The sequence below is a fragment of the Apus apus genome, chromosome 10 (genome assembly GCF_020740795.1).
Source record: "Apus apus isolate bApuApu2 chromosome 10, bApuApu2.pri.cur, whole genome shotgun sequence".
NCBI classification, from domain to species: domain Eukaryota; kingdom Metazoa; phylum Chordata; class Aves; order Apodiformes; family Apodidae; genus Apus; species Apus apus.
The window spans coordinates 4,299,734-4,309,341 of NC_067291.1; the positions used below are offsets into that span (position 1 = coordinate 4,299,734).

The 9,608-nt window shown below is 40.7% G+C and overlaps 1 long non-coding RNA gene across 1 annotated transcript; it reads right to left on the reverse strand.

Moving 5' to 3' along the window:
* Positions 1-322: 322 nt before the first annotated feature.
* LOC127388928 (uncharacterized) lies at positions 323-6,030 on the reverse strand. The gene is made up of 3 exons (XR_007890485.1): positions 4,409-6,030; positions 3,623-3,736; positions 323-1,476 (listed from the first exon to the last, which is right to left on the reverse strand). It is a non-coding gene; the product is annotated as an uncharacterized LOC127388928 (long non-coding RNA).
* Positions 6,031-9,608: the final 3,578 nt, after the last annotated feature.

Sequence of the window (9,608 nt, forward strand, 5' to 3'; positions counted from 1 at the left end):
GGTTTTCTGGTGTATTTAGACAATGACTTAAACCCCAGTGTATCCGTGTTGAAGGACTCTTGAACAACAGCTAAGAACCTTGAATAATGGCCACTCCATACCTGTTACAGGTGCTGACAGAGAATACAATAGCTTAAATGCAAAAAACGAGCCACACTTGCAAGCAAAAGTGGGGAGTCTGTCCTTTCATAACTCTGCATATGCTCTCCTAGGAAAAAATGTTGAGATGCCAACTGAGGAAGTTCTGTCTCCTTCATGTCCAATGATCTCAAGAGCTGCAGGATCTGGCAGCAAGTCAGGCCAAGCAGCTTTCATGTGTCAAGTCAAACACAGACCAGATGCTACCACTTTTCGCTGCAGGCATTTATTCCTCATTAGTATTTTTTCAATAAAACTGTTGCTTATCACAGTACAACTTCATACCCAACTGGCACAAGATGATGTATTTACTTCCTTATAATTCATTTTCACCGTGTTAAAACTGTCTCTGGAAGCATTTTGCAGGATTCTCTGCATTGTTACTTTAACCTGCTCAGTAGGAACACTCCTTGGCACCACACTTGTGAATGGGCCTAAGCCAGAAGCAGATCTTGCCATCTTCCTCTGATTGCCTTAATGAAGAGCTGTGTTAAATCCAGTAGCACAACAGAGTCTGCTGTAATCCATTGTCTTCCCCTAAACTGCTGGTTTGGTTAACTTCAAGTTGAGGTATCAGACTTAACAAGGTTCTGAGAATTTTCTGATACCACTGATAGCAAGAGAAAATGAGGACAGCAAGCACTTAGCTAATCCAATTCTAAATTTAACAAAACCCCTGCTTTTTTCTGTCTTCATCCATCAGTCACTTAGAAGTATAGAGACAGACTCTCAGCTGTAATCCATCTTCCTCTTGTAACACAGCCAGAAAAGTCCATCTGGAGGCCACTCTGGCACAGTGGAAAAACTCCACATAGTTTAGCATTAAACCAGCTGACTTTTCCTCTGCTCTGCCTGCTTGCCAAGTTGGACTTAACAGATTTTAAAAGCCTATGTGAAGAAATATGCCTTCTTTGGATTATAAGAATGGTGTGACACAATGGGTGGCTCAGCAAAGCAGGGCTGTGCTCACTTACCTCCACATAGGCCAGCTTTAGAGTCTCATCATGAAGAATCCTTTAAGGCTTTATAGCCTTCCAGTAAGACGAACACTAAAGGCTCAATAACATGAGCCCTTCAAACAAAGTGCTCCTGTATCTTCCTAGTCATCTTGCCCTTGTAGTTGTGCACTGCTGCTTTCACTGGCTTTTTCATAATACTGTTACTGTGTGAGCTGGGGAGCAACAACAAGATGGGCAGCAACTTTTATACTGTTCTGCAGTGGTGCAGCCCACCATCCAAAGGCATAATAGGCTCACTCTGCTGCTGGTGGTCAACAATACATTGAAACATCAGGTATTTGTAAATTATGAGACTTCATCCGTATTTCCTAAAACATGACTAAAAAAAAAAATAAATATATATATATATATATGCAGGCATTTCAAAAACAACTTCATCACTTTGTCAGTCCTCCTCCATTTCAGCAAGCACTTCTGTGGATCCTGATGTCTCAGCAACATTTAGAAGCTGGTCCTGCCTGTGGGTCTGGACTTTGATCTCAGTATTTTTGCTATGATGATCTCATTTGCTTTTCTATCTCACTGATGTGGCAAGATTCTATAGTGACATGCCTCTGAATTTAACATTTCCATTGAAATTGCAAAGATGGGTAATGTTTTTAACAAACATCTAAGGTTTGAATAATAGGAAACAAGTGATGGTTATCAGTATTCCCCTGATAAAGGGTTGGTCAGTTCTGAAATCCTAAGCCCCGCTCTGCTCTTCCATCCTATTAAATACCACAAAGAAGACAAAGGGAATGTTAGATGGAGAGAAAGCAAGCTCTGCTTTCTCTCTCTCTTTTCAGAAGTAATTTAACTTCGTCGAGAACCAAGAGAGAGAATTTTTACTCCCCTCTGGCTTCAAGCATACAGTAGATGGCAGTAAGAAACCTCAGCAGTTTAACCCGTGTCAGCACCGGGGTGGTTCCACTGCAGCAGGATCTTTCTTGGTTGTCACAGTCTTACTGAACTGAGTTGTTTTAACAGATTCCTCACCAACACGCATGTTTTGGTTGGTCTAGGTCAGTACAGCAGTTCTCAGAGTATTATTATTTGCTTATCAAATAAGGTAACACCTGCATGATTACAGTGTATATACTAACTAGTTCAGTAACACTGTTAACCCTATCAATGTGCACCAATAACATTCTATGCTAGGACAGTCAGACCCAGCCAAAACCCTGACATCCCTTCCCCAAAAGGTACACAAATAGGTGCATACTCACAGCTTTAAGATTAGAAATTTCCCCAAGTTGTTTGCTTGGGGTTTTTTTCTAAACTAATGTCACAGGTGGGTGAATTCTCCAACAACTCCACTGAGAAACATTAGTCAAGAACAAATCTTTAAAAATGTAAGATACCTGGCCCAGGAGAAAAAGTAGCATTAAAGCCAGGTGGGTCTTCACACACCGAGATCAACATGTTTATCATCAGCTCTGCTAGAACCATGATTTAGGTATTTGCTAATCTTAACTTCTTGAGGAGTTTAAACGTGATGCACTTTTTTTACACTACACAGGAACACTGATCCTGTCGTGGTCACACCAGCAGTGTCTCCATGTCACATGTCCCCATCACAAGTTAACACACAGGACAGCAGTGGTGATCCTCAAGCTCAACTAGAAGCCCAGCAGGGCTGGCCCATCCATGCAGCTCATCCATGGAGACTCAGGCAGCACCACAGGTCACTGATGTTTTTTCCCCCACCTCTGACACACACAGACCATAAAAGGAATGTAACTCCAACATAACTCTTTACTCCACTTCCCTGTGTACTCAGGATGTGTCACCTGGGGATTGTTTGCTTTCAATAAAACATTATGAAAACGTTTTATAGTGCCACATTGTTACTGCCTTAGTTTTACAAATTGCAAGCAGTCTATAGGTCCTAGAACAGGATGGGAGTTTGGGAAGTATTTTGCATGTCAGGGAAAGGAATGCTGGAAAGACCATGCTGTGGTTACAGACCAGCCAGAGGGTGCACACATTTCTTTTTCTTTGCAAAAACATCAGTTTTGAAACTAGTTTCTCACTGGTGATTTCCTCATACTTTTCATTCAGTGCCTACTTTAAACCTCTTGGGACTGAGAGGAAAAATAATTGTCAGCAGCTGAAAATAAGTAATGGAAGAACATTTGTGAAATACATCAGCATAAAAAAAGAAAACCATCAGCATCTCCCCCCAAAAAAAACCCACCAAAACAAACAAAAAAAAACCCCAAGAAAATAAAAATCAATAAAACCCTATACAAAATTACTTCCTGTTTTTTTCCTGAAGTTATTCTCCAGGCAACAACCTCTTCTGGTAGAAAATGAGCACAGAGAGAACTGAGCAATTTTGTCCCTGAGAATGGCTTCACATTAATAATTAGCATTCAGTTGCTCTGGTATAACCTTTTTACCCACTCCAGCTTTTCTCCCCACTCAGTGGACACAGGTACAATACACCATGGACAATGATGGCTTGTGTAACCACTACTCACACGATGCAATAGGTACCAGGCAGCATCAGTATCTTTGATTTTTCCAAATACATCTTTTCAGACTGAAGTCTTCAAAACAAAGTAACAAGTCACAGAAGGTGTAATGTAAAACACCTGAAAGATTAAACATATTAACTGTAAGATACAATTCTGAAGCTCATATTCCCAAATATACAATTCAGACATTCAGGCATTTAGGAAAACTTTCCATCTTGCTCTAGGAAGAGCTTCTCATAACTGGGTGATAACCATCTCTCTTTCCACCCTTTCTCCCCAGAAATAAAGCTCAACAAAATGAACTAGTACCAGACAACTCTGTGGCAATAAATACAGCAGTGAGAACTCTTACTGCCTGACTTACTTGGCAGAGAAGCAGACCAGGCAACTACACATCCTGAAGTGCCAGGGTCAAGTGCCACCTCCACAGCAGGTGTTTACAATTCAGGAAGAAAAACAATAGGCAGAGGCAGCAGCAGATTTTGTATGTGAATCTTCAGGCATGTGTGTGAAGAATACAGTCCTGATTTGCATTTACTGTCTGTACCTGTTCTTCTCAATAGAAGACTCTATGTCCTTCTCACTATCTATTCTTCTAGCATTTTTCCCAAACCATTCAACATTATTTGAAGCTCCAGCATGTGTTTTTACTGGTAACTATTTTAACAATCAAATGCTTCTCTGCAGTTCACACCAAATACTTAACCAGCTATATGTGCATGCTGGTTACCAGCCCATTTTCCTCACATTCACTGCTATGACTCTCTCTTCTAGTGTGGTTTCACCTACCTGTGCTGCAAAACCTTCATTTTGCTCTGCAGACATGTTCTGTGCCACTAAAATCACTTAGTGAGAACTGAGAACAGACAGCTTGAGAAACTGCACAGGCTAGTAAAAAAAACAGGAAAAGGTCTCTTATCAAATTAGTAACATCTCGGATATTTGGGTGGAGGCATTTGGCACTGGGCTCATGTATTCTTATGGGAGCAAATCCACACACACCACAAACTCCATTCTTTTGCTACGTGTTATTGTTCCCAAGCCCAGGCATGTTTCATAAGAGCCTCTCTAAAGATGTGTAAGTGCACAATTACTACATGCTACACAGATCAGTACGAAGGGATTTTACTCTGACCCCTTTCCATTCAGGTAAACTAAATCAAGTTATTAGCATTTACATATATTTGTGCTGCAATGGGACAACTGCAAAAACTATAGTAGGTATTTTTGTCCCTTTGCATAATGAGCTATAGGAAACTACTAAGAACATTTTTAAAACTACACTGCTGAGGGAAGACAATTGCCTGGGATAATTGACTTCTGCAGTAAGCACTAAGTGTGGGACAGTTTGTCCCTCCTGCTACATGGAATAACCTACCACCTGCTTGAGTTGGATATAGATTATTGCTGTGACTCTGAACCAAGGGGAAACCACTTCCATGTTTTAGATCCTATATATACTTTCTGGTGTATAGCAGCATTTGTCAGGTACACCTATGCACACAACTTACAGTTAATACTTCAGTGTGATTTACATTACGCAGTAGAACAGTTTTACTACCTGCATACTCTTCACATCTGACATTCAGCTTGGATTCTTTTCATCCTTTCATCTCCAATGAAAACAATCTTGTAGTGCAAAGGCAAGCAAGATACTGATGCAGGCATCAGAGGAGAATCAACCTCCAGGTTCACTGGTGCTGGAAGGGAAGCTCTGATCTACTTAAAGGATGATGACATTTTTTCCAAGCGATGCAATGAAAGCCAACAAGTTCCTACTCGACTCGGTGCTTGTCAAATTTAAACAACAGGTGTGAGTAAAAAACATTTCTTCTACGGACAGCTGGCGTTCACAGAGGAAAATAAAACAGAAACTAAACGAAATCCCCATGCGGAGAAATGTACATGTAACTGAAACAAAGTGACACTGAGTTTCGCTGTTCACGCTGCCCCAGAGTAATTTATTTATTAAGGCTTCAAGGGCTAAACAGACATGGGGAAGAGGAACTAGAAAAACAGATCTCAGACCTTTCTGGTTTTACTGTAGTTTAAATAGGTGTTCTGCAATCTCCTACCTCTAATACAGTATGCAGATGTCCTACCCAGATCAAAAAGAACTGCTCAGTTCCTTTGAACACCAGTCTCTTTAGAAACTGAAATATAGCATTGCAACCCTCACTGGGGACAGCCATTTGTTTTTTAAACCTACATAGCAAATGTCACAGCAGCTAAAGACCCAGCAGCTTTGATGCAAGAGAGATCTTCTCATTGTGCAATGACTCTATACTTGGTTCTACAACACTGGGACTTTGCTCTAATGGAACTGTTTGTTTGACCAAGGCTTGAGCAAACAGGCAGGCTGTGGCTGTACATACCCCATGTATGTATATGGCCAAAGCTGTGTGGTTTGATAAAATTACCTTCTTTAAAACAACTTAGCTGAAGTGACACAAACCCCTATATGATCTGCACTCAATTTAAACTCGGATTGTACTGATTTTCCTTAATTAAATCCAAACTGTTAACAGTAAGCAATTCACAAGAAATAATGGATCCAGAGCAAACCATTCCCATCAGCTCTTTTGCTAGCTGTGTGTTCCTAATGCTGGAGCACATACACTGAGGGGGAAGCAGAGAGAGGAGTCAATAGCTTAACTGCTAGAAACTGCAGTAATCTCTGCTGCTCCTCCACAGACAGAGACACATAGGCCTCTGTGCTTTTTATTTCAATTCACAACAGTAAGTTTCAGCAGAATGCCTCCCATGGATTAACAACCATTTGGGTTCCTCAGGCTGCCTCTTGTATCCAAAATCCTTCCCACCCAGTTGTTAATCTCCAGGAAATGCCTTGCACTCAGACATGGCTGCATGTGAATGTAATAAAAGCACACACACATTCGCTACACGTTTGCTAACTGCTGAAAATCAGTAAAAAAAAGTTGGGGTTTGGCTTTTTTCTCTTTTTCAAACTATCATGATTTCCTGGTTGGTGTAATTGAATAAAGTTCTAGCATAGAGAAATTTAACCCAGATTCTGCTGGTGTGGTGAGAACCACTGAGACAAAGGATTTTTATTGATTTTTACAGGAAGAAGTCCTGCACATTGAACTTGGAACCCAGCTGAAGGGTGACAAAGAATTTGCTGCTTCCTGGGCTTTGCCAGCCACCCTTCTCTGTGGCAGAGGCACGTGTTGGCAGCAGGAACACAAGTGGAGGCTACAGGAGTAGGACAAGGCATAACTACATGGCAGCATTTAGATTAATTGTTCTGCAGATCACATTCACACTGTCTGTATCCTCTTAACTGGCCTTTATCCCCTGGACACAATTCTACCTTATCACTTCCCTTTTAGCTGCTTCCTCACCCAGTTTATCTTCTACATACTCTTTTTTTTCTCCTGGACAGCCAGCACACATTACCTCAGCCCTTGAGCCTATTTTATAGTCTACATGTGTACAATAAGCAAATAAGAACTACTATACCAATCCAGATTAAGTGGAAAGGAGTCTGGCAGGCTCCTCCTCGCTGGCTACAGAAAAACATATTCCAGGAAAGATTCTCAAGCATTTTCCCAGGCTATTTCTCCAACTAGTATTTTTGTTAAGAGAAATATGCAAGCTATTGATGGACCTCCAAAGAAATGCTCTATTTTTAAACTGGACCACAGATCTCCATGTGTTCTAAGAAAATTAAAACAACAGAGCTTTGCAGTTTCACTTTCCTCATTATTCTTTCACAAATTCTACTGCAGAGACAGCAGACCTGCAACATCTTCCTCAGTAGCATGGACAACTGACACTAGGTGTTAGGCCCTTCCAGGTTTTATCCAAAGAAACACTATTTGCCACGAGCTGTGGCTGAGAGACATCACACAGATGCTCCCTTGACATTCCTGTTAGAATATCAGGGCAAAAAGTGAAAACATCATTAGTGAAACAAATAATCCCGAGAAGCAGACCATGGTCAGGCCCTGGAACTCAGAACACTTTGCAGCATCATGGCCCCAAACATACTTCATCCTTTTATACCCATGATCCATAAATGCTTGCTGTAGACAAGTGAGAGACCATGCCCGTGTTATGGAAGGTGGGACGTGTGGTACTGCCAGTTGTAGTTAGCTCTGCAGGAGGGTTTGGTTTTTGTGTTGGATCTATTTTTATTTAGTTGAAAAGCTGCTTTTTAATCTCTATGCAGCCATTCCTCAAACCTGTAACAAACCAGGAAGAAACTAGTGCTGAGGTGCCCTTAAAAGGCCGTAACAGTGAAATACAAAATATCACATAATATCCTTTCATTTCAGTGCATTATGAGTCAACAAATGGGAAGGAATCACTTCTTCAGTGTCTGTAAGACTTCTATCTGCTGCTTTTCTCCACTCTTTCTGCTCTTACACAAATTAACTAAGTGGAGTACCTAGATTGCTCACTAAGCTGCTGTCATTGTGAAGGGTATCCTGCAATTATGCATTTCTCAGCAACAGCTTACAAATTGGCTGTGACTTACAGAAAACCAGATAGGTTCATAACTGAAGCCAAAAAGATTATGCAATGTGATACAGATTTTCCACTCCTTGGAAAGAACACAGCACACACTGAAGAAAGTCACACAGCTTCCCTCTATTAAAAGGAAGTATTCCTGTCTGCATTTGCAAAAACACTCCATGAAAATAAAAAGTATTATCCTAGCTTTCTCTACTGCTTTGAACTTTTTGCTGCAATTCCCACTTAATCTTTTACTGATGGGGCTATTAAAAAGTTTATTAAAAACTTGAGATTAAAAAGGACACCAAAATGAACACCTGAGGAAAAAAATACTCTATTTTCCCAAGTGCTGAGCCACGTAAAAAGCATTTCACCCCTCCCCCCATTTAAAAATGTTTCAGTAGGCTAATAACTTTCTTCTTTTGCTGCCACTAACAGACATCACTGAAGTCACAGACAGCCCAATGTAAAAGATATTACTACAATATTAACAGTATAGTTAAGTTCCCCAATTTAACCCAGATTTTGCATAGTATCAATGACAGCAAGAACTGGTTAATACTCATAATTCATTACAGATCCAGATCTCTCACTCAGGTGCTGGAGCTCTGAGAGGCAGTGCTCATAGGTTCAGGCTACTGTTTTAGCCTTTTTTCTTAAAGAAAAGGGACTTACATGTCATTGTTATCTCTACCTTTCATTCCATTCAACAACTCTTGAACTGACTAGTTTTGACCACACAAACTCTGAAGGGAAAATTACATCTCTGCAAGTTTTGTGAATGTAAGGAACCACTGAGACAGAAAGGGCAGGCCTGTGAGCATCCTGATGGAAGGAATGGCACACCCTGCAGCACGCCTTGCATGTTATTAGACATCAGAGAAACCTCATGAGGGGGCAAGAGACAAATGTCTCAGTATCTGGAAAAAAAATTCATTGCAAGGTTACAACCAACCACGAAACATGAATCTGCAAGAAGGCAGGTTTTGCCAGTTCTGGTGCTCTCAGACCTAGTCATTTCATTGAGAAAGGACAACTCATAAAACAACCAAGACAATTACACAGCATGGCTGCACAATCATGGTATATTTCAAACCGTCAAATGTGGTTTTGCATTGAAGAAAAAGGGTGAGTAGCTCTTCAAACCAAGACACACACCTTGAGGAATGCTGAAACATTCTATAATTTAACAAATTTTTATGGAGTTGGGTAAAGTAGCTGCCAGAGGGAAAATTTTCTATTTGTCTGGAGTGGGGCTAAATCAGAGCTGCTTTTATTTATCTTTACAAGGCAATACTTTGTAGCTTCACTGAGCTTTGTCTGATTAGGCACTGTTTGAAGAGAATCCCTAATGGGTGGTGGCTCATGATACATGGTAGAAACATTCTCCTGCTCCAGCAAATACATCCATGTGCCTATTTATGTGTCTGTTGCTGCTCAGCAAAAAACACAATTGGGTATGATTCACCATTATGTTTGCTGCTCCCTTCAGCACTCCTTGGAACTG